The sequence below is a fragment of the Protomyctophum bolini genome (assembly GCF_963924005.1).
Source record: "Protomyctophum bolini genome assembly, chromosome: 12".
In the NCBI taxonomy this organism is placed as follows: domain Eukaryota; kingdom Metazoa; phylum Chordata; class Actinopteri; order Myctophiformes; family Myctophidae; genus Protomyctophum; species Protomyctophum bolini.
In genome coordinates, this window is record NC_137873.1 from 24,395,705 (window position 1) to 24,422,050 (window position 26,346).

Consider the following 26,346-nt stretch of genomic DNA (forward strand, 5'->3'; position numbering starts at 1 on the left):
CATTACAACTGTACACACAGACACACAGACACGCAGAGACGTGGCACATAGTAGGATTTAAAGTGGGGTCCGCGGACGGCGCGGACCCTGCTGATACCCCCCACCCCCCACCTCAATCAGCTCTTCAACCTTATATACATTTTGGCCATTTGAAAATAGCCGATCTACAAGCTCGCAATGCGTTGCATCGAGACGCATTGTGAGCTTGCAGATTGGCTATTTTCAAAAGATTATTACATTAGAAAACTTGTGAAACAGGACAATGAATACTTTCTACTTTTGGTACTTTAAGTAAATCTTTATACCAATACTTTTGTACTTTTACTCAAGTATTTTTTTTATTTCTGACGTTTACTTGTATTTCTACATATAATTAAAACAAATTAGTACTTTTTCCAGCACGACGTTGCTGCTCCTCCTCCGTCCTCCAACGTCCTGGCACCGCCCTGCTGCCGCTCCACACAGCTGCTCTACACGGTGGAGGGGATCTCCTCCAAGCCCATGGCGAGAAGTCTGCTAAAATCCTCTCAGGGTTGGTGGAGATCCAGCAGCAGGGGATTTGATTATTATAATTAGCCCTCGCACACACTCGACGTTGGCTCTCGGGTAATGTTTACAGGCACCACAATGGAACAACGTTGGACACGGAGCGCTCAGAGAGAGCGCGGAGGGGCTTCACAGGCGCTTTGGCATCTCATACGGAGTGGAGTGTCCCTGAGCTCTCCAGTGAAGGTCAAGCATCACATGGTCCACCGTTGCTCTTTACCGCCAGTACACCTATATGGCTCAGGCAGGAATTCCCCCCGAGGGAGAGCAATGCAGAGCGGAGCGGCCGCGGAGCGCGCAGCTTGGATCATGGATTACAATTGGCAGCAGGTCAGCGTAGCCCGTTGGTTGAGAGCACTCCGGATGCAGCGTGTACGCCGACACTCACTCACTCTGCACACTGCAAGGTAGAAGAGAGACAAGGGTGGGGGGGGGGGGGGGGGTTCATGTTGAGTGATTAATGAACATGACAAACATGTGACCCCCCTCTGATCACCCTCTCATCGTGACATTAATTCAACGTAGACAAAGTCGACAGGTACCAATTTACTAAACTCAATGAGGTGGTTATTCTCTGTTATCCAGACGTAATCAGGTCCTAATCAGAGTATCAACAAACACACCCAGTTGTGCACACGGCACACGAGGCTGCGCGGTGCGAGGTTTTCAAAGTGGGGTCCGGGGACCCCCCAGGGGTCCTTGAAGTGGGGGTTATCAGCGAAATCAGTTAATATAGCATCATATCATCATAACGATACACAGTATATTGTACACATTGGCTATTTGAAAACAGCCGATCTATGAGCAATGCGCCCCGATGTGATGCATGTGACCCTTGTGAGCCATTTAATATAATTTTAATTATTTTCATTTGTTTTACAAACATTTTAACAACACAAATCTTGTACGGGAAGTGTCCCTCCCTGGCACAACATATTTACAGGGGGTCTACAGCCAAACACACATCAATTTGGGAGTCCTTGACGTGGAAAGGTTTTAAAACCACACCGACCAATTAACAGTAATGTCACGGCCTATTCATACTCCAGTTTTAGGTGATGAGGCGACCACTGTTTCGGTGGTCTTCTCCCAACATACCACCATCAGCAGCTTCTGCTCAGTATGTGCGACACACACACACACACACACACACACACACACACACACACACACACACACACACACACACACACACACACACACACACACACACACACACACACACACACACACACACACACACACACACACACACAGGAGGAACGACACACACGCAGGCACAGAGGGAAATGTTCACAGCCAAGTTATGAATAAATATATGTTGCCCAACATCGCCCGCATTGTGAGAGACCCCCCGCTCCCCTCTTTCCAGTAAAATGAGTTTGTAATGCCCCCCCTCCACTCCCCCCTACCCCTCCACTCAGCCCATCAGCATGTTAAGGAGGAACCAGTGAATGACAAACTGTTTCGATGGAGAGAATCCTGGCACAGACTGGTTATGAACTGGAACTGGAACACCGCCCCCCAAAACACACACACACACACACACACACACACACACACACACACAGAGTGTTTTAATGCCCTTGAATCAACATGAGCAGTGGTGCCAAGCCCCCCCCCCCCTCACATCCCCGGTTGGCATGGTGATGGACCATTGTTGGAGAAGCACTGTGGCCCTTCTTCTGTCCACGCCGGTCTGAAAACAAGAGGACCGCCGCACGGCACGTCGCACGCACAGGGAGGGCCACGCACGTCCTTCCGTGCATGACATTGGGTGACATTGCGAGTGTGTGACTGTGAGAGTGTGTGTGCAGTGTGTGTGTGTGTGTGTGTGTGTGTGTGTGTGTGTGTGTGTGTGTATGCGCGCGGTGACTGTGAGTGGAGAATTGCAAGTGAGATGATGAGATAATGGGAATGCATGAGCCCCAGTGAATAAACACAACCCTTTCCTGTTTGTACGTGCGTGCGTGTGTGTCTGTGTGCGTCAGTGCATGCGTGTGTGCGTACTGTATATGTTTACGTGTGTGTGTGTGCTGGGCATGCTAAGAAAGCACAGCCAGTCCACAGCAGTATCCATCTCCCTGTGTATCGTTCTCTCCCTCTCTGCAGGTGAGTATTTGTCCTAGCCTGTTCCTCCAGGAATGAGCAGTGAAGCCCAGACACATTTCATTTCCCTGAACAACAGGTTGTGGCGATGGCCCTAGTAGTCATTACTGGTCCTATACTCCTGCACAGATGTCTGGCCCCATGTGTCGCCGCAACCGCAGCCTCACAGCGCACGATGATTCAAGAGCACTTCATGAGGCAGATAATGTCTCGCCAGCCGGGCCTCGGGGAGGAGGAGGGCAATCTCCGCCATACGTCTCAAAACGGCAGAAAGAGAAAAGCCTCCAGAGTATATTTTCCGTGTCACAAAAGAGACCCTTATCAAGAATGTAATTTTCATGACCGAGGAAGGGAGATATGCCTCATTGTGCTAAAGACGCGGGAGCGATTTAATATGATGTACGGCTGCTTCTCAAAAAAGAAACCCGACGCTATCTAGGTCACCCAGGCCTCCTCCCCAATCCGCGGTGCTGTTTTAGCGAGCGGCTCCCATGCAGTGTCTCTTGTGATTTGGGTCAGAGTTAACGAACGACTCTACCTCTCTCCATCCACAGCTGAGTCGGTAGTCTGTGAGTCTGTCTGCCCCAAAAGCCCCCTGACCAAAAGCCACACTTTCATTTATCTGTTTGTAAATTTCATCACCACCTGTTCTTTTCTTTTCTCAGTTTTCTTTTCTTTTTTTAATGAAGTGGACAAACTCTTCCCTGAGAGATGCAATGGTGGAAAAGTGACAATTACAGTATCAATTACAGGTTACAACTTTTACTTGAGTACAAAAGTATTGGCGTCAAAATACTTACAAAATACTTACTCAAAGTGGGGTCCGGGGACCCCCCAGGGGTCCTTGAAGTGGGGGTTATCAGCGAAATCAGTTAATATAGCATCATATCATCATAACGATACACAGTATATTGTACACATTGGCTATTTGAAAACAGCCGATCTATGAGCAATGCGCCCCGATGTGATGCATGTGACCCTTGTGAGCCATTTAATATAATTTTAATTATTTTCATTTGTTTTACAAACATTTTAACAACACAAATCTTGTACGGGAAGTGTCCCTCCCTGGCACAACATATTTACAGGGGGTCTACAGCCAAACACACATCAATTTGGGAGTCCTTGACGTGGAAAGGTTTTAAAACCACACCGACCAATTAACAGTAATGTCACGGCCTATTCATACTCCAGTTTTAGGTGATGAGGCGACCACTGTTTCGGTGGTCTTCTCCCAACATACCACCATCAGCAGCTTAGCTTAGCTTACAGTAGTCTACTCATTTTTTGGTCTTCTTTTTGAGTGGTGCAACCACTCCTACAACCAGCAATGTCCGTGTCTACCTATGTGTCTATGTGTCTACCTATGTGGCCATGAGCACGAGTATATGACTTATTAGTACCAGTAGGGGGCACCAGAAACAGAGAGAGGGATAGTGCTGCTAATGAGAGAGAGAGACAGAGAGAGGTGGGGGGGGGGGGTTCCGATCCCGACGACCTTTGCTGCGTTTTACTCCCCATCTTTCCCCCCCCCCTATTTCTGTCAGCTTACTGTACAGTGCACTATCAAAGATAAAGGCAGAAAAGCCCCCAAACCCCCCCCCCCCCCGCCCTGCAAAGAAAAGAGTATAAAAAAAAAAAAAGAGTATAAATGATCAAAAACTGGAAATGCTACCACTAGAGAGATAGATGTCATTTTCATTTCAGCGGGCAGTTGACCGCACATTTCTCTCCATAAAAGGGCCAACGTTACCACGAGAAAAGATAACCATTCACTAAACCGGCTGTGTGCACAGAAGTCTAGCAGCTCCGGGAGTCTGCACAAGTCTGCGGACTGTAACAAATGGCGAACGGGAAGCTTGATAAAATATGACAACTCTCTCTTCCTCACACCCGGCACATCAATCACAGTGTGAGTCATTGATTTTTCAGGAGGAGAGGTGGAGCATATAGCTTCCAGTCCCCTTGGGTAACAGGCAGGTACACATGCTGTCATGTAGCATGAAGTGTACTATGATGAGACGCACTCAAGAAGCTTTACCATATAGGAAAAATAGATTGTTTTTCATTTCAATATATTTCACACGTTTCACAGCCATCCCCTTAAGTAGGCCGAATATGAGATCAATACCATCACCAGTCACATACTGAAAAGAGCAGTGGTTGACATACTGTCACATACATGCAGTTGACTGGGCTATATTTGTGCCAGATGTGGAATAAAAGCGTAAGAAATGTCGTGGTAGGTAATTGGGTGGCAATTACTCATTTGAATTGCTATGAATTAAACTGTGATCAGGTTCTGCAGTTCCCGTGACGGGAAGACTGCTGAACGACTATGGTACTCATATCAAAGGGCTTCAACTATTTCTAAGGCCCTCATTAGGACAATTTACCAAACTCCAGTGTCTGCTCCGACTGCTTGCTGAAGAGCAGAGAAGCAAGCCACAGCCGCCATTACAATGGCTGAGCACGACTCATTAAGTAAGCCTGGCTTCATCAGTCTTGTTTTGCATCTCACATGGAGATATAATGGGCAATCATAGAACACTGGCTGCTATTTCAATCAGGCCAAGCTCAAGTCTCTCTTTAGCGCCCTGCATACCGGTAAGTAACATTTCCACCCTTAGACTGCGGCTCAATAGACTGCACAATCAACCTCATATTGTGTGACAAGCCTCCTTGCATCTTGCCACCGATGAGCCACACAGGTTGAACAGCCATCTATCACCGGATATGGCCAATTACACCTCCATTCATTCTGCTCCCCACGGACGGCACAGTCTGTGCTCCCCAGCTTTGCTGCGTGACTGAAGAGGAGGGGGGAGTGGGGGTAGGCCATCTCAGTGAGTTCCCGGGCCAAGGCTGGCGAGGCCTGGGAGGGTGGCTGGTGCTGGTGGAACGTTTGTTCGACAGAGAGGCTTTGGCACCTAGCGCAGGTCATCTTTGTTACAGAACGCCCCCCGGCTTATGGAGCGGGACAGCTCTGTCACAACGTGGCCCGGCGCCGCCTCAGAGAATAGCCCCGCCGCGCTGCCGTGTGTCACCTATGTGACAAGCACGCCGAGCGAGCCAACAGCTATGGTCTCTTCTCGGAATGGAACACAGCCAAGGCCACACGGCAACCTGACAACATCTGTGTGTGCTTCTATTGAAGAGTCTCTATTCTCTGTTGCCTTCGCAAAGCTTTTCCCCCGTTTGTTACAAACGCCATGAACATTACATAAACAGCATGTATTGTGAACATCATCAATTTATCAGCTTCAATTATCAAATTCAAGCTACAATAGACTTAGTCTCATGTGGCCCTAATGAGAGACTGATAGCCCTGGAATGTTAGATAGGGTTAATTTGCTTGTGTGAGACTAATTAGCTTCTTGTACTGTACCGTATGGTTAACTGGCACACAGGGCCATAACAGAGTTAATACTTCTGACCTTTTCTACAGGTGTCAAATTAAAAGGATGTTGGGGACAATTAAACAACTAAACACAAAAATGTACATTTGAATTAAATTAGCGCGTAAAAAAAATCAATATTGTTTTTTTCTTTTCATATAATATATATTTGTTAAAAGAAATGCGTTAAAAGATCAGAAAGAATAATTAGCTTACTGTAAGTGTAAAATTAGAAAGTCCGATAAAATTGTCACCATGAAAGCCAAAAGATGGAATATAATAATACTTAAATGTAGAAACTTGCTCGGCTCATGGCAATGCAACATTAACAGCAAACATTATACAAGAGTATATTAAGAAAATGATGAAATTCAGACAGAATATAATGTAATAAGGTTTCCGTTTAAGTGGATTCCTAGAGTAAAGTGTAGTGCATTAATATATAGTGTAATGGTAAAATGTACTGCAGATTGTTGTCATTTTATTGTTTTTATTACAGTGGCTGCATCTTTGTGTCTCCCGCTCTTTCAACCCAACACAGTGGAGGCAGATGGTCGCTCACACACACGCATGTCGCACACACACACACACACACACACACACACATACACTTCGTACGCACGTCCCACACACACACACACACACACACACACACACACACACACACACACACACACACACACACACACACACACACACACACACACACACACACACACACACACACACACACACACACACACACACACACACACACACACACACACACTGCTTGAGGTGTCTTCCCATTAAAGGGGAGTTTTTCCTTGCCACCGTTGCCAAATGCTTGCTCAGGGGGAAAATGTTGGGTCTCTGCTCTATATGCAAAGTGTCTTGAGACAACTTGTTGTAATTTGGCACTACAGTATAATAAAAGTGAAGACAAACAAATCACGGATAGAGAGGCCGAGGGGGAGAGCACACACTGAACAATCCCCCTCCTTTAAGCCCCTTGCACACAGAGACCTATTTTTGCGCATGATAATAAAAACAACCTAATCCAAAATTGCTGTCTGGCGAGTGGCTGTGGTGGTTGTGCGTCACTGTGTCCAACTGAACCTATATAGTTTGATTGCAGCATTTTATTACGATTTCTGATTGACCAATAACAAAAAAACAATGTTGTCATGGACTCAGCGTGCATGGGCCTAGTATATAGCCTCTTATGACCTCTCTCATAGTGTAAAACGTAGACGAGAGAGAGAGAGAGAGAGAGAGAGAGAGAGAGATCCCCAACGTGGCTTAACCAAAGAGGCCTCTGCAAATACTGGGCCAATTTTAAAAGCACTTAAAGCCAGCCCGGGGTCCACCAGGGCTCTAGGACGCGTGGTGAGCTTGTAGATCGGCTGAATGTTTACCCCCTGAAACGGTAGGGTTCATGTGGTTAAGGAAGAGAAATGAGACAGAAGGACTGTCTGGCCCACAGCATATACAGTAAGTACAGTATAGCCTCAGCCAGACCCCTCTGGAGCTCCACACATTATCATATAGACCACTGTTTCTTAAACAGGTTGCTATAGGCAACGACTATACTGTACGTCCTTCCCGGCATGAGGATAAATGCGCGCGCACCCCACAGGAATCCATTCATTGGACTTTCTTTGGTGCTTGTTTTCTCAGAAAAATACTCCAAAGTTGTTGTTTTTGTCCAATCCGTCCGACGTTCAGATGTAAATAGTTATTTTTTATCGCATCGTGCCCGACATATTACCGTTTCTGGCGAAAGCTAAACCATGTTGGCTGCTGCTCATGCAACTTTTTGCTTCTCCTCTCGCTGTGCGCTGTCCCCTGTGGCGCTGTTAAAGAAATCTGTCAGTGAGCACTTATAACACAATTGAAACAACAATAATGAGACAGACACAATTCAGAGTTTCAGAGTATTGGAATAGAATGTATTCGAATACGGGGACAGTAGTGAAGCGTTACAATGGAACACCGTACTGACTCAACACATCTCAGTCAGGCTTCAGCTTAAATACATTATTACCCCCCCCCCCCCCCCAGGGGTAGGTGGGTCTTAACACATGACATCAGATGACCCCTCCAGACCACACAAGTCACAGGTCACAGAAAACGGCTTCTCATGATTTGGTTTATGATGTCCTTAAATGTACAACTTAGGTATTCCACATTTCCTTGACAGCGCACCCGTTATGCGATGCTCAGCCAATCACAGCACAGAATAGCACAGCATTCAGCCAATCACACCGGCCAATCACAGCGCCAATTTCCATCCAATCATACGAGCCCCTCCGTCCTCAATTTCGGCACGGAGCGCGTGCGTCAAATTTGAAGTCGGTGGGGCGAGCGGTTCTGGTCTTCTGGAGTTACGTGCATTACAGTCGTACACATGTAAATTGGTTGTAGGCAAACCAAACAAATCCAATGAACTAGAATCCCCCTCATCAGAACCAAAGCCCTGTGGGACTGTCATGGACTAGTGATGCATGAAGACAAACTCCCTTCACACTTTAATCTCTCCTCAGAGATAAGAACCTACTGTACCTACCCCCCATGGCTACCAAAAGTTCAAAGAGGAAAATACACTCTGGGTTTGACCCAGTGGCTGACGACCTGGTAACCAGTGGGTAAAGTAACTACATTCACTCAAGTTTGGAGGAATTGTTTCTAATTTTCAATACTTCATTACTTTGAACTGCATTACATATGGAAAATATTTCTACTTATACTGATTATTATTACAAAACATACATTAACCACCTCAGCCCTATACTTAGGTTGTCCACGCAGTCATGTAAACTATGACTGGGGAAATATATAATGATCAAATCGATAATGTGACATGAGATATATAGCATTATTATGTCCCACAAAAGTATAAAGTTAACATGTTTAAGCAATAACACGATCCTTCCATAAATGTATAGACTCGAGCTCCCTCTGTATAGTCCCTGCCAGGGGCTTGACTGTATTTCTATGTATAACTAAGGGAGACAATGAGTTTCATCCTGGCATCAAGGCAGAACTGCCAGTCAAAGTGACGACACAGAGAATCTTGTGTAATAAAGTCAAAGACGTTGGCTTCCATATTCTATGATATGTCCAAAGTGGCCCCAAATAATCTATAGTGCTGCTTTAAGACTGAATTTACACTTTCTATTATTTCAGCCACTCTCGCTCATCTTTCACAAGCTCCTCCTTCCTTCGAAAATATTGTGAATATTTGATTAATTTCCATATGGTCCAGCCCTACAGTAAATATTAGCTCTGAATGTGTACAGTAAAGGTCCTTGCAGACTGGACGCGTTTTTTCGAAAAACCGGCAGAAAAACGCAGCTAGAAATCTGAAAAACACAAGCAGTGTGCAGGGAGCTTAACTGTAGCTGGTACAGTGCAAGGTTACTATCAGAGCTCTTAGAATACCGTACATCAAAGCTGGATTTGCTTGAAGGAAGTGCAGGCAGGGACCACCCATTGGCCATTAAATCTTCAGAGAAAGGTCAAGCCAGTGTAGAACAACAGCTCAACAGCAGCAGAACCCCAGTCCAGTCGGGACAACTGAATGGATTAATGGCGATGAATTGGATGTGATTTTAGCTACTCTGAGAAAACACATTACACATTACATCTCCCTACCAATAGGGACTGCGAATCCCCAGTACATAGAGCAAGTTTTAAAGCAGCAGCACAGAGTACAGACAGCTGTAAGCAGCGCCAAGCGGCACGCACATTATTATGTGATTGGTTGAGAATAGAAGCATGGAGCTCAGACCGACCAATGGTCGGCCAGCAGCAAGTGCACTGAGTTCCATTCTCTGTTCTAAACCTTTTTTAGCTTTTTCTGAAAAACAACGCCTCTCTAGTGCACGCCTGCTCGATCTCATTCTGTTTGGGTAAACGTCCCAATGGAAATATTGCTGGTTTAGCGAGATGGTGCGGGACTAAATGAGACTTCAATTATTGTTGTGGGTGGGAGCGGCAGACAGGCGGTCAATGCATCCGGTCAAAAAATGAAATCATTGCAGGAGCGGGCGGGAGTGGTCAGAAATCCAATGGGAGCGGCCGGGAATGGGATTAATAGAACACTCCCACGCAGGGCTCTAATGTGCACCTTGTCAAACACGGTAATGTGGCAAGAGACACAGAAAAAGGACAAATGAACACACAGCATACTGTAGGCAACTGAGAAATGACTGTATGGGAAATTCGTAACAAACTTTTAAAATCCCAGGACTCCTGCTCACAGACTTCATCATGCAACCAATATCACTCCATTTGGGTTCTTCCCACTAAAGATGAACACTAATAGTTTGTTTTCCTCACTCACTTCAAAGCTCACACACTTCAAAGCAGTTCTCCAACCAAAACCCCCAAACAGACACTATTCTTACATTGTCTCGGGGAAAAAAACAAAGCTACAGTACAATGCTGGAGAGAAGACAAAGCAGTTCATTTCCGAACTGCGCTTACATAATCCTGTACGAGACGAGAGCCACGTTTGTTACACTGGCATGCAACAAAAGGGAGGTCACACAGGCGGGCAAACATTAAACAAAAGTACTTGAGAATGATGAAATCCAGACAGAGAATAGTATAGGTTTCACTGCAGTGTAAGTGAAATACATGTGTTAAAAGATGTATTTATATCAGTGAGATGACGTCGCTGATTATTTACCCTAAATAAACATTAAAGTCCATAGACTTTGTCTCTCTCTCTCTCTCTCTCTCTCTCTCTCTCTCTCTCTCTCAGAGAGCGCAAAACCTTATACAACTAGCCTCTGGCAGAGCTTGCAGTAAAAAGAATTTTTTTTTTAAGCCAGACAGCGACATACAGACCATGCTTCCATGTCCAGACATGTGTGCAATCTCCCCAATCCCACACACCTGCGGCAGCATTCCACCTGTGCCACAGCAAGTGCCTGTGCCAGAACAAGCATAGATATTCAAAAAAATAGATGCCTCATTGTGCTGAAGGCACACTGCCTTGCTGCCCAAGTGACATCACTCATGCGACTCCTCCATGTCTCGCTGGCGAATCACAGCGTGTCTTTTCCCGGGACTTGCGTTACACGCTCATGCTTCTGCTACCGGTATGTTTCGCAAGGAATCTCGGGAAAATGTGGCCCCCTCTCGAGAGCACACGCCCCAGAGCCGGAAGAGGCGTCTACCTTTATATGTATATCTATGAGAACAAGATGTGGCCCTATGCTCCACCTAGGAGCCTACAGGAATAAGTCAAGTAAGTCAAAATGAGAACAAGAACCATGAAGGAAAAGGCAAAGAAGAGAGGAGAGAGGAGTGACAACTGTAAAAGATGTTCAAAATTCAAATCTAACAGACGACGGATGGGCGATGTGACTTGTAGATTGGCTATTTTCGTTATTTTTGTACATAACAAAGTACAACACATTAAGGTAAAGTGGTAAATCAGACTAAACAATTCAGTCGATTATAAAACAAACAAGAATACATTCTAATGGAGTCCACTCATAATTCCAACATCCCATTATGTTAGTGTGAGGTTAGGGTTAGTTATAATGGGGCCAGTCGGACCAATGGGTCATCAGAATAATGGACTGGTCTTCAAAAAATTAACAGTTCAATAAATGAGCAAATAATATCTGGTGAGAACGCAAATAATAATTTGCATTATGTTTTGGCTTTAGCAAAAAGTTCCCATATCCATGATGATCCCACACACAGTACTATTCATATATATATATTGTGGTTGTATCATAAATCTACATGCTGTCTAACAGCCTAAAGAGATTAAGCCTAACGGACTGCTCTTTTCCCCGAGAAGACTCTGCAGACAAAGATATACTCTTGGAGAATGTACCAAAAAAAGAGAGGGAGAGAGGAAGAGACCGTTCGACGACTTTAGCTCTGAACAGTGAGAGAGACTATGCTGTCTTCTTCTCTGTCATATTCTGGGCCTGGTATTCGATAGCCTGGCTTTGCCAGACACATAACCATGGATTCACTCACGCCTCCTCACCGCTATGAGTCTGGCCCAGAGGCAGAGAGTATGCTGGAGAAATCAGAAAATGACCAGGCCAATCAGTGACTGCGTTTCAATTAACTCCTGTCTGTACAACAGTGGTAAAGCAGCCTCTGATTGGTCCAAGTGTATATGGTGACGTAACATACTGTGGTACTTTCAAAACAACAATGGCTGCCCTCGATGCAACAAGTTTAAAAGTTTCCACAGAAACAACAACCAGTAGTCAGACAACCAGTAGTCAGACAGCCAATAGTCCGACAACTAATAGTCTGACACCCCAACAGCACCACTCAGTTTAGGGTCTGATTTTTCGTTTTTAACATAAAATAAAAACACAAATGGTCTCTCATGGGGGTCCTTCCCTGGCACAAACTATCATCCTTGACATGGGAGTGTTGGAGCAGCAGAAGCACTGTCCTGTCCTGTCCTGGGGGGGAAGTGACAGCCTGCTGGTCTTCCAGGGGGAACTGATGGCCTCTGAGCTCAGCCTGTTCACATAGTAGTTCAGCCTGCATGGCCCATTAGTCCAACACATTCTGACAAGATGGAGGACCTCCGACCACACGACTTTCAAGTAAAAGAGAGAGAGAGTGAGAGTGAGAGTGAGAGTGAGAGTGTGTGTGTGTGTGTGTGTGTGTGTGTGTGTGTGTGTGTGTGTGTGTGTGTGTGTGTGTGTGTGTGTGTGTGTGTGTGCGCGCGTGTGTGTGTGCGTGTGCGTGTCCCTGTCCCACTTTGTGACTGGCAGGCATCAGTGTTCAAATGCCCTAATAAGTTAGTCCCCTAATTATGTTGTAAAGCTCTCTCATAGCTTCTTTTCCTGCAATTTACAATTTAGGCATTTAGCAGAAGCTCTTAATCCAGAGCGATTTACATTAAGTAATAACAAAAGCATGGCATACATCACATATATACTAGTTATCATGAATCATGTATAAACTAAGAACCTAACAGTGGAGTATCTATGTAAACTATACATACTATACTATATTATATATTATACATGTATACTATAAAGTGCTATGACTATATAAAATGCAATTCTAGTGCTGTCTATGTAACAAGCTATAAGTCTGTTTAAAATACTATCTAAGTCTACATAAAGTGCTATCTAAGGGGCTAGGCTAGGACAAGTGCCACGGGCCATGGTGGGTTTTCAGACTACGGCGGAAGATTGGGAGTGAGGCTGCAGTTCTGACTGTGATGGGAAGTGCATTCCTGCGAGATGTGTTTTTAAGCCTGTTAAAATAACATGAGAAATATAGGCTATAGCGGGCTACAGTATGAAGTCGGCCATAACACCCATGACCAAAATGTGCATTTTAAAACAAAATGTGAGACGCCAGAGGGGTTTAATAACAAATTGATAGGCGATATTAGGCCTATCAAGGCATTTAAATATAGCAACATAAGAGATACGTTGCTAACACCGTCCTGTCCCACTTGTCCCACACAAGCGATACTGCTGTCCCTCAAATGTCTCTAATGGTATAGTAGAATTTGAGAAATAGAAATTGTGAGGAAAATTGTCCTGATCCTCACTAGAGAAATGGTTGATTTTATGGTTAAAAAAAACATTTTCAATATTAGGAACAGATACAGGTTGGGGTTAGACTTTTAGACATTAGGTGTAGGGGTTGGGCCTGAAGTTATTCCTGATTTATACTTGGTTGCTCGCTCACCAAAAATAGCCGTTCTACTAGCTCACAATGCGTGTAGATTTATTTTGCTTTAGGGGAAGGGTGGCCAATTAAAAAAAGGCATTCATAAAATCATTGTCCTAAAACGTTGGGTGTCCTCACAAGTACAGTAATAAAAACGTGTGTGTGTGTGTGTGTGTGTGTGTGTGTGTGTGTGGTGGGAGAGAGGAAATGCGGTTGTGTGGCAAAATACATGCATATAAAAATCCTCTTGATGTGCTTGAAGCTCTCTGTCGTTGGTTTCGTTGGAGTCCTCCCTCGTTGCTTCAGGTTCAGCGGCTACAGCTGGTAAAGTAAATTAGTATTGCAGCGGCGCAGTTGCCTTGCCGTGCAGATTTATGTCAGAGTAGACCTTGGAGCTCCCCACTCACTTAGCTGTGGCCCTGACATTGGCCAGACAGAGGCCAGAGAACAGGACAAAAGTACCGTTGGCATCAATATAACCAAAGTAATAGTACTCAAATCTTTCAGATCTTTGAATACAATAGCAGATAGTAAATGTAGCTACTTAGTTACTGTACGGCACTAAAAACAGCCCTACTGTACATTGGTTTCAGCTCAGCTACAGGATAGCGGGCCCCAATTTAGACGGCAGAAAGGAGGAAGGGGGGGGGGGGTGTGTGATGGGGGGGGTTCGTGTCTGAGACGTGACAGAAATGTGAAAAAAGCTGTATGCGTACGGCGTACACTGGAGATCTGGAGACACACAATCTGTAATGCACGCTCCTTTGAATGTTTGCATTTCTGAGACACTTTCTTTTCTTTTTTTTCACAGCCAAAAATAACAGACATATTCAGGCTAATCTGGTGTCACTATCTCCCTATGGTGACAGTAAACAATGGGAAGGCGCTGTTTTATTTATCCATGGCACTTCCTCCCACCGGATGGATACCCAGCACGCGGCGCGGCGCGGAGCGGAACCACAGCCAGGCGTGAGACGCCGGACCCCGACCGTCCGTGCGCCGCTTTAATTGCGGTCTCCGCGGCATGGGCTCTCTCCACCGACACCTCGTCTGATGTCTAGCCGATATGGCTTCCCTGAGGAGTGTTTAATTCACTGCTGATTTGGTTTGTTGTCGCACGGCGTTCGCGGGCATTTGAACAAAGTGCGTGTGTTGAAAACAGCCTGTTCACTCTGTGTGTGTGTGTGTGTGTGTGTGTGTGTGTGTGTGTGTGTGTGTGTGTGCGTGTGCGTGTGTGGGAGGGGGGTCTCTAGAGCAAGAAGGCCTGAAGGGACAGCACGCTCTACCTCTTCCAGCCAACAATTCTCTTCCCTTAATTTTCCCCTCCTATCAACCTCTCTCTGTCTCTCTATTTTCTCTCTCTCTCTCTCTCTCTCTCTCTCTTTCTCACACGGTATCTCTCTTTCTGTGTCTCTCTCTGTGTGTGTGTGTGTCTCTCTCTCTTTCATCGCCCAATTCCTTCTATTCCTTCTCTCTCTCTCTCTCTCTCTCTCTCTCTCTCTCTCTCTCTCTCTCTCTTCTTTCCTTTGTTCTGTTTCTCAGCCTTTTGTCCTTTTTCTTTTTCTTTCTCTCCATTCTCTATTTACTACTATACTCCTCCCCCCCCCCCCTCTGTCCTCCTTTTCTACCTCTCCCTCCATATCCCACACACAATGCCTGTTATTGAGAGGAGGTTGAAACGTTGTTGTCTTGCCATTTTCCTTTTGAAACTTACAAAGTGAGAGAGTAATTAATGAGACAATTATTCGTATTGTTTTTTTGTCTCCGTGTTGTCTTTGAACTAAATAAATAGCCAAAAAGTAACCTACTTAATTGCATGCAGGTCACGGATATACCGTAATTAAGATGTGCACTGCAGCTGAGCATGAACATGTTTCAATATTAATTTAAATTCGCCGAGAGTCATAAGGCTGAGAATAATAATAATATTTTTAAGATGACAATTTGACGTTCTCTCTGTGAGATAAAAGTTATCTGATGGATACTGCAATGAAAAAGCCATTTGCTACTACCGTACCGTACCGTCTGCATAGACAAGACTGCCTGCATCCCCAATAAAAGACACGGAGAGGCGAGACACTGCACTGCAGACAGACTGCAACTTATGTGTTCGTTGGCAATGATTACGCCCAATTTGTACTACCAGGTTGTGCATCGTGTCGAGTGCTGAAAATAGCAGATATACATGTACACGGTCAAAGTGTGCTTGTAGATCTGCTAAAGTTGTGGCTCAAGCTGGCTTTAGAATTACGGACTTTTACTTGCAACAGACTATATTACAGTATTGATACTTTCACTCAAGTAAAAATAAATGTGAGTACTTTTTCCACCACTTGGCATTAGGGTCATGGTGAGCCATACATCTATGTAACGTTGACAACATACAACACACACACACACACACACACACACACACACACACACAAACTGTTTGCCCCCCCCCCTCCCCCGACTACAATACAGTGTGCGTGTAGCTAATTAGTGAGTCTCCAACCACACCTCAACATCCCTCAATTAATCTCACAAGAGTGATTAGGCCGCCGCAACGTATGGTGCGAGGTGTGAAACCGGGTGTGAAACTGTTGTCATCTCATACGTTATCGCCCTCTGGAGACCGCCGGGATTAAAGCGTGCCCAGGCACAGCCCATTGGCAGCTAATCATGCCGCTAATGATAAGTGAAATATTCTTGGTTCTCCCTGTCATGGCAATGGCATCGCAAGGTCAAGATCTGTCCCTCAAACGCGTTCGGCATAATGCACGCTGCCACCCACCTCGCAGTTCCCCTTTCTTTCATGTTTTTTGTCTGAACCCCAAACAGACACAGGAAACAAATTGGAGTGAAGCCTCTCTTGAATGGGTCACTTTTGAATGCTGATTAGCTCCAAACACAAAACGAGGTGCTTTGATAAGGAGGAGTGAGCTAGAGAGTGTAGCCAGGGGGACATCATGCTGACCAATGTCTTTACTGTGCCAGATGCCTGTGGTTCAGAGAGTAACTGTACTGTCACACCCGCCTACAGTGCTAAAAGCCTAGTGAGAGCATGTTGTTCTGTTTGTATCATAGTGCTCGTTTCAACTAAGAACTATAAGTGAACCGTGTCGTGCCATTAAACAAATTTTACAGGTTCTGGATTTGTTTCCATTCAGCTCCGTTTCAGATAGGATTCTCATAACCTCATTTGGGACTTGGTCAGGAGATAGTAGGCTACAAACCCTGACTTCTAAGGACTCAGAATGTATCACTTCAAAATGTTTCGACATAGTGAAAATAGCAGAAGAGCTTGCAGCTTGCTATTTTCGACAGAACAACACAAACAAAAAGATCACAGAACTTCACACTTTCTGGAACATTTCAGGTTAGAGGAGGTTCTGGGTCAAAAAGAGCCAATAATATCTGTGGAAGTGGTCTGGTTGGAGTGTGGGAGTAGCAATACCGTGTAAAATATAATCAGATTCTACAATAACAAGGCTCATCATTAAAATAAATAGTACTGGGTCAGCCATTTGTCAAGTATTTATCTCTACTTTATACTTGAGTAAGAGTTATTATTATTAGACACAAGAGAAGTGGTATCAAAGTTATACGTTTACTGTCAAACAGCTATTCTGGATTTATTTTCTTTTTTTTACTGCAATATCTCCATCACCATGACAAGAAAACGATTCAGTCAGAAGGTGAAAAATCTGAAAATTATCCTTCAAACAATGCCAGAAATATTTGCCTTGCAGAAGATCAAGCAATGAACCACCTTTTGTGAGCAATTCTGCTTATTTGCATTATATTCTGTTGCTCTGGTGATGACTGATGAATAACTTTGGGAAAAGATATTCTAGAATTCCGCCCATGTCTCCCTCACACACCACATAATGTCTCCCTCACACACCACATAATGTCTCCCTCACACACCACATAATGTCTCCCTCACACACCACATAATGTCTCCCTCACACACCACATAATGTCTCCCTCACACACCACATAATGTCTCCCTCACACACCACATAATGTCTCCCTCACACACCACATAATGTCTCCCTCACACACCACATAATGTCTCCCTCACACACCACATAATGTCTCCCTCACACACCACATAATGTCTCCCTCACACACCACATAATGTCTCCCGGACCCTCACACACCACATAATGTCTCCCTCACACACCACATAATGTCTCCTGGACCCTCACACACCACATAATGTCAGCATCAAAGTAGGAACAGGGCATTCAGTGTTTCACAGTATGTTCTGTTCATGTATGTCTGAGAGAAAGCTCATGGTATGGTTGAGTCATGGGTTCGTAAGTATCCTAGTCATTATCTTTTCTCCATGTCATCACCGTGCAGAAACAGAAGAGCCACGTACAGTGAGCCCCATTTCAGTGGTTGTCAAACCTATTCATTTGGAGGACCCTGCATGGCCACCCATAACTTTGAGAGTGTACAAACGTGTACACTGACTCTCCGAGTTACCGTACGTACAGGCCTGTAATGGAACACCCTCAAGGAATCCAGAGGGTCCCTGGGACCCCACTTTAAGAAGCACTTCCACATTTTATAGGTTGTTGTGCAATGGTATTGCATGGTGAAAATACACATTGTGACCCATTATGATTTTTTTTTGTTATTATTTAAACATGTACATTTTCACCTATAATAACGTGCTCAAAATAGGGACGCCAGGTTTAAAATGTGGTTAACATACAGTAGAAACAGGCTAAAATGCCAATACCAGCTGATTAACCTGTAGAGGCTATCGCTCTGGATCTGACCCCAGCCTTATGGGCGGGAAACTGCCTGTCCTACAATTGCTGGGCAGATAAGGCTGATCCCAACAACCATACATCTATGCTAATCTAATTCACAAGTTGTGAGAAGAACTGTGCTGTGCAAGCAAGCTTGCTCTCGTGTCAATTAAGGTCTCGTTACAAAGCGGTGTGAGTGATCAAAGGCTAGAAAATCCACTTTGTCTTTAATAAGAAATAGAGAAACACAAAGATGGGTTTGATAGCTTCCTCGAGGCGGAACTAAACAGTTCCATTTACTACAGTGGTCGGAAATGAAATGCACTCAGGATTGCGGTGGATACAATATTTAAAATGAGCGTCTACGCGAGTGAAAGAAACTTAAAACAATGCTCTAAGCCTTACATGTGATTGCATATTTTATAAAACGCACGTGTGCACACACACACACACACACACACACACACACACACACACACACACACACGCACGCACAAATGCAATGCATGCACCAGTGCATCTCAGCTATAGCCTAGTGCTGCCATCCCGCTACACAATTATAATCATCAACCACATATGGAGTGGCTGTCTGGCCCGTGGGGAATAAAGGGGCTGTAGCTCAGACCAGGGAGATGGGACTGAAGGACCTCCGTCCTCAGAGGTGATGAATGCGCCGCAGCGAATGCAGCCTCCCTGTGGTGCATCTGCGAGAGCAGATGAATGGGGAGGAGACTTTGATAAATTGGGTCACGCCAACACGGCGTTTCTGGGTAATGTGGTGAAAAGGCTTCGGGAGTGCGGTTGGGTTGTGGGCGCACGTGCCCACAACAACTGGGGCAGAGCTGCTCCTCGACTCCACTTGACTCCCTCCTTTCTCCTCTCCTCCTCATCCTCATCCTCCTCCAATCCTCTCACTCTCTCGCCCGGAGCCATATCGATATGTTATGCCTTCTTTTTGGAAAACACACACCAGCGAGGACACGTTTACAGTTTACACACGATGTATGCGATGGATGCGATGTCCTTCTATGCCTTGCCAAAACACATCTCGTGCGCACACACACACACACACACACACACACACACACACACACACACACACACACACACACACACACACACACACACACACACACACACACACACACACACACACACACACACACACACACACACACACACACGTGTGTGATGCAATCACACAAACACATACAGCACTGTATATCCTAGAATTGCCTTCGCTGGACAGGCCTGACTGATTTGTTTGCAATGCTCGCCCAAACTCATTTTATATATCCATATTTTATGGATACGAATGAATATTAATACTGATAGAAGGGTCTGACTATGATTTCTACACACTCAAATGACACATTCTCGTGATGGATAAGATACTAGTAGGCCCATATAAAATCTGCAGATATGAATTACTTATTCATTAAATGGCTACTAAAGTGTATACAGAATTATCTGTTTGGCCGTCAAATAAAAAACATACATACATCATGCACACACATGCATTGCATCACAACATGTTCACAACACATGCTTCAAAGAGTACCCTTCTGGGGTTTGCCGTGTTCGTCGGATACACCCTTCCACACACTGTGTGTGTGTCTTAGAACGGGGGCCCTTCCACACACTTTGTGTATGTCTTAGACCGGGGGCCCTTCCACACACTTTGTGTGTGTCTTAGACCGGGGGCCCTTCCACACACTGTGTGTGTCTTAGACCGGGGGCCCTTCCACACACTAGGGCATTCACTTCACGTTTACTAATCGACTAGTTGTATTTGTATTTTTTGGAAATAAATATTTGTACATTTAAAAACTGTGTACATTGGTGACTATAACTATAATCTGATTTTATAGAGGTCTACAAAATCTGATTTACTAGTCGACTAGTAAACTAGTCGACTAGTAAACTAGTCGACACACTGTGTGTGTGTGTGTGTGTGTGTCTTAGACCGGGGGCCCTTCCACACACTGTGTGTGTGTGTGTGTGTGTGTGTGTGTGTGTCTTAGACCGGGGGCCCTTCCACACACTGTGTGTGTGTCTTAGACCGGGGGCCCTTCCACACACTGTGTGTGTGTGTCTTAGACCGGGGGCCCTTCCACACACTGTGTGTATGTGTGTGTCTTAGACCGGGGGCCCTTCCACACACTGTGTGTGTGCGCCACCCCGTCTCACTCCATTAATTCCGGTGGATGAGCCCTTCACCTTGGCAGAGATGAGACTAACTTGATTTGAAGAAGGGGTAGGTTTCTGGAAAACACACAACCCTCTGCCTCTTGGCAAGACCGTAACCATGAAGTCTGCATTGAGTTGGTTCTTTCTGGCCTCTTGTACATTTATCTGGGGCACCGCAGCCTCGTTCTTCAATAGATGGATGGGTGTTTCATACCGTGCCAACTGGCACAACATAAGTTGAGCTGAAGGTCACCGTGACTCATTTTCAGCTCCGAAAATGGGTGGCTGGAGACTGAGGCCACTACATCTCCGCTATCGACTTATTTAATTGTACAAAGAGGCGATTGCTTGAAGACGAGACACAAACACCGCGGCAGGCAGGGTTGCATTCCCGCGTGGCTGGTTGCAGTTATCGGATTAGCTCACACACGGAGAGGCCGTTTGGGGTTCGCCTTAAACAGCTGAATATTGCTGTCGTCGGGTGGAGACCTTGTATGTCCAAAATTGTTACTTTTCAAGGAGGAAAAATAATAACCTATGGTCCAATGCATCCAATTAGGTACAGTGTTATATAGTAAAGATTTAGCCAGTTATGCTTTTCATTGGTTAAATATTTATAAACCTGGCTGCACCGACAGACTTATCCACTTTCAACTCTGCGTCCCTATTTTGGGCATGTCATTACAGGCAATTGTTTTTAACATTTAAAAAATAGCTAATGCCACATGTTTTGAGCTTGTATAATTGGCTAATTCAGCTAATTCTGCATGACACTGTCCTGCGACAAAAGAACATACAGATGGAATATGGAAATACACTATAGGTTTCTCTGCCGGTGACAGCTACGATATGCTGTAGTGGGGAAGTGGGTGCAGATTGCCTCTGAAACCTTAAGGCATATGGCGGGCTGCCCGGTTGCCTCCAAGCCAACGGAGTCCTAATGAATCATTGGTTTGGCACTCTACATCTCCCATGTGATGGTTGGTGGCATTGATGCATTGAGGATGCCCAGGCAGTCCCCTGGAAGTGGAACGGGCAGTGACGGCTGTTCTGGCTGAGCGTGTTGGGGGGGGGGGGGTCCAAGTTGCGTCTGACACAGCCTGCTTCCCCGCTGCACACTTCAACCGCTCACCAGATGTTACAGGCCCTGGCACAAGGATGATCGCATGGCACCCAGTTCTACACAATGGAAATAATTGCCTGGCAATACGTTCATTGCCCTCATTTCTGATTCCAGTGGTGTACTCTTGGGCGCTGCGAGCACTGTACAGCGTTAGCCACTTTCAACCTGCCATCCACCTATTATGGGCAAGTCATATTATAAGATAAATGTTTCTAAAACTTCCACAAATAGCGCTAGTAAGTAGCAGATCTGCAAGCTCATAGCATACAACGCATTGTGAGGTTGTTTTGTGCAACACTGTCTACAAACAACAGAACTATAAAATAAATGTTAACTAACAGTCTCAGATTAGTCATCTCTGAGTTTAACAGTGTCTGAATGCTTGATGTTAGTTCTACTGAGTCTGACACTGTTGAATATTAACCGTCAGGTTAGATTCATGAGCATGGGCTGAATTACAATCAGCTGTGACAATAAATAGAGCAAGAACTGCCTGAAGAAGCCCACGAGGGTTTGTTTCATTTGAGATGACTTACTTGTCCTGCATCAACATCTCATTTAAAAAAATAATGACTGAATTCCACCGTGGTGAGGCCACGGCTCAGCGCTTTGGCAAACACACCTAATTACTACGTGTAATGTTTACATGGACATGACAATGAAAGTGATAAATAATGATCTAACGAGATATGAATGAACATGAATGTTGTCATTGGAGTCAAACAGTTGGAGTCAAACAGGCGCACTGCTGTATAAAAACGTTTGAATACAGAAGCTAGTTCGGTGTGAGTATATGAAATAAGTGTGGAATCTGCCAATAAACCTTTATCCTATTTGTCTATTTCAGGTTTTGCAGTGAACTGAGTGTGGGTGGGGGGGTGGGGGTAGTATCGACACATAGCTGACTACTGTGCCACTGAGAAATGGCCCTGCTGGAGTTCCACTGCACATTTTGGCTGACAGAAACCTCCCATTACCCCTCCGACCTCAAGACATCATGGCAGTTCAAACTGGCAACGCTGCTGCACCTGCCTCATTCAAGCGCTCACACAGTGCACAGTTCGTTATCTGAACAATCTCCCTTATTGTTCAAAAGGAGGCAGCTTCAATCGCCATCCGACTCGACGCCAGCCTCGAGCCTGACATGTTCCTTTAATAACGATAGGCTGAATCTGATAAGGCCGTCGCAGTTAGCAGAACCGGCTAAGACAAGAGTGTTTGCAACTTCTAATTGGCAAGCTCTGTGAATTAAGTTCGCTATAAAAAATGTAGGCCACTGCAGCAGCAGCGTGACACATGGCACCGAGCCGAAATCGAACGTATATTTGCGCCTGCGCTTGCCCCCGTTCTTTAAGATGTATTACCTCGGGGCACATGGGAAATCTTGCGGGAGTTCAAGTTGAGGTAATACCGCTGCAACAACCAGATGTGACGACACGCAACTTAGGCACTTTCACGGAGACAAAAAGGCAGAATGCAAATGCCAGGCCAAAGGGCTGGTGCATGTAGGCTCTTAGGGAAACAAGGCAGTACAAGTCAAGTATCATTGGATTTATGTTGAGATGGCATGCAAACGGGGGGAAAAATCCAATTCACTTTCTGCCTTTTTACAGTAATTGCGAAATGGGAAAAGGCATTATGGTCTTAATCGGATGATATGGCCCCAATACTCTCTCCCTGGTTTAGCTGTCAGGGAGCTAAATTAAGTGTCTTGATTCCACTGGGATGCCAACAAAGAGTTCCTTACTGGAGAAGTTAATGCTCTCCAGTGTGCAGTTCAGTGTTCAGCACCATCTTTAAGCCTCACATACACAGCAGCACTGCAGGGAACTGTCACGGGACCGTAACTGTGTGCAAAGATTCTGTGAGCATGTGTGATGCGTGTATAGTTACGTGTGTGTTGTGCAAGTATGTGCCCGTTTGTGTTTGTGCGTGTGTGTGCGTGTGTGTGCGTGCGTGCATTCGTGCGTGCATGCTTCCGTGAGTGCGTGCTTGCGTGCATCCGTGCGTATGTGTGCGTGCGTTTTCAGATGTGTGTGCAGTCTGTGCATATGTGTTGCATGCGTGTGTACATATGTGAGTGTGCATTAGGCTTGCATGCAAGCATAATAGTCGTATTGCCAGTCCAATGCAGTCCATGCATGCTTGTATATAGAACCATGTGCGAGGTGTGTGCGCATGCGTGTTCTGTACAGTATATGCGCTTGCCGAGTGCCGACATGCATTCTTGTGCACGTGGGTGTATGTGTGTACGCGTGCTTATATAGGCTATATGTGATGTGCACTGCACAATACACGTGTGGTACATTACATGTGCATGCATGCATGACAGTGCATGTGTTGTGCAGGTGCATGCAAATGTTCCTGCATACAGGCATGTGTGTGCGTGGGTGGGTGGGTGTTGTGTTGTGTGAGCTTGCATGGATGTGTTCACTGTATGTGCACAGTAATTGACTCTGAGGTTCCATGTATACACACTCTGATAGTAAAATCGACAGTGTGGATTTGAACTGTGTACACTTCTAAGTGTAGCTTAGGATGTGTTGCAGGACATCCTTTGGAAGGAGATTAGTCCAGATAGATTGGCACAACAAACCAATGAACTTTGGCAACAATGTCACACTACCCACACAGACCCTTGTTACATGGTCCAGGGACCCCCCCAGGGGTCCAAATGGAACCAAATGGACCCGTATGGGTACACTCTTAGGCCCCCTTTTCCACCAAAAGAACTTTGGTTCTAGGGCTGGTTCCCTTCTAGATTCTTGGAACCTTTTTTATTCCAGTTTCAAACTAACTTAGGGTTCTGAACCAGTTAATTTTCAGTGGAAACACTCTGAGCCAGTTCATTTTCAGTGGAAACACTCTGAACCAGTTCATTTTCAGTGAAAACACTCTGAACGGGTTCAATATTAGGTGGGAAGAAAGAACTGAACCGGGTCAACTCCGGTGGAAAAGGGATCTTAGGGTTAAATTAACACCAAGGATTTTACTGCTGGGGTCCCAGAGATTAAAAACAAATGGGGACCCATTGGTGGCCTATAATGCTTATATCTGGGGGTCCTTGAAATGGAAAAGGGTCGAGAATCACGGCATTACAGCCCAGCTCCAGTGACAGAAACACGGATGTCAATTGCTCACGTCATTACCTCCGTTACTTTATTTACTGTGGGGTCGAGGGCACCTCCTTGCACCAACAGTCACACATTATAAAGCCTGCCTTCGCTTCGACCCATGGCTTCACTTCATTTACCACTCAAGGCTATTTTCTCAAGCAAGACCTCCTTTATTTGAACTCAAGCAGAAAGCACAAGGCCGCTGCAGCACCATGCTGTGCATATGGCTCAATACCTTACAATTTCATCCATGTAAAAACACTGATTACAGTCACTTCACTGAGCAGTGGCCTGCATGATGATGACTGAAGGTGAATGCTCATATTGCCTGCCACTATAGGGCCCCATGCATGCCCTGGTTTTCCCACAAGGTTTAATATCTGAAAAATATCAGGCCTGTCGAGCTATAATGTATAAAGGCAAATTACAACACGAAAATAAACCATTTGGAATATAGTAGGTTAATACTGCTAACTGCTGTCACATAAATGGCTATAACATGACCCCATTCAGCATTCAATGTCACTGGCATGGTTAATGATAGTCACTCATTGTCAACCATTTTCCAAAGATGAATTTTAAAAAGTGTTTCAGGGAGAGGGAGTGCAATATAGACGATGACGCAGCACACACACCCACAGCCGCACACTCACAGCCCGTATAGTAGCCTATAGTATCCCCCATCAACTGAATTTTCGCCGCAATGAACCATTAACTTGAGCCTAAATCATGTGAGAGGAGAGGACAGGACCTCATTAGCATGCAGAGCTTTTCGGGTAGAGTTTGGCACACAGTGCAGCGCCCCCACGACACACGCGCCGGTGGTGGTGGTGGCAGTGGCACCGCTCAGTATGGCTGTGTGTATGCGCTGCTGTGTGCCGTGCGCTCCATCCATCCATCCACCCACAGGTACCCATGTGAAGCGAAATGTGGTCCCACGGTCCCCCACCGTTTGCAGGGTGACTGTGGTGGTGAGTGAGCGTTTGTCCTCCCGATCGCGCTGCAAAAAGCGTCAGTCAGCGTCCGAAAAACACGACATTCGTTCATCGATTATTTTAGAGTCCGATATAAAATAATAAAATAAAAATCACGGCTCGCATGTTGAGCAGAGCAGCAGCAACAGTCCTGTTGCAGTAGGCTGCCTACAGCAGGCTGACTACTGTCGCTTCATTTGAATATCCATGGGACAGACAGACGCGGTTGTAAAATAGCCTGTAGCTTTGCTTTCATCATACACAATACGAGTATTAAATTGACACGTAAATTGTCCCGTCAACAACTCTGTCAGATTATATGAGGAAAACCTAATTTCCAAACAGGGAATTCTCTTTTTTCATGTGCGCAATAAAACACCGGACTGCAGCCTATTTGACAGGCTACCGGCATTTGGATCCCCCCCCCCCCACACACACACACACACACCAGAACTCCACCTTCGATGTGGCAAAATT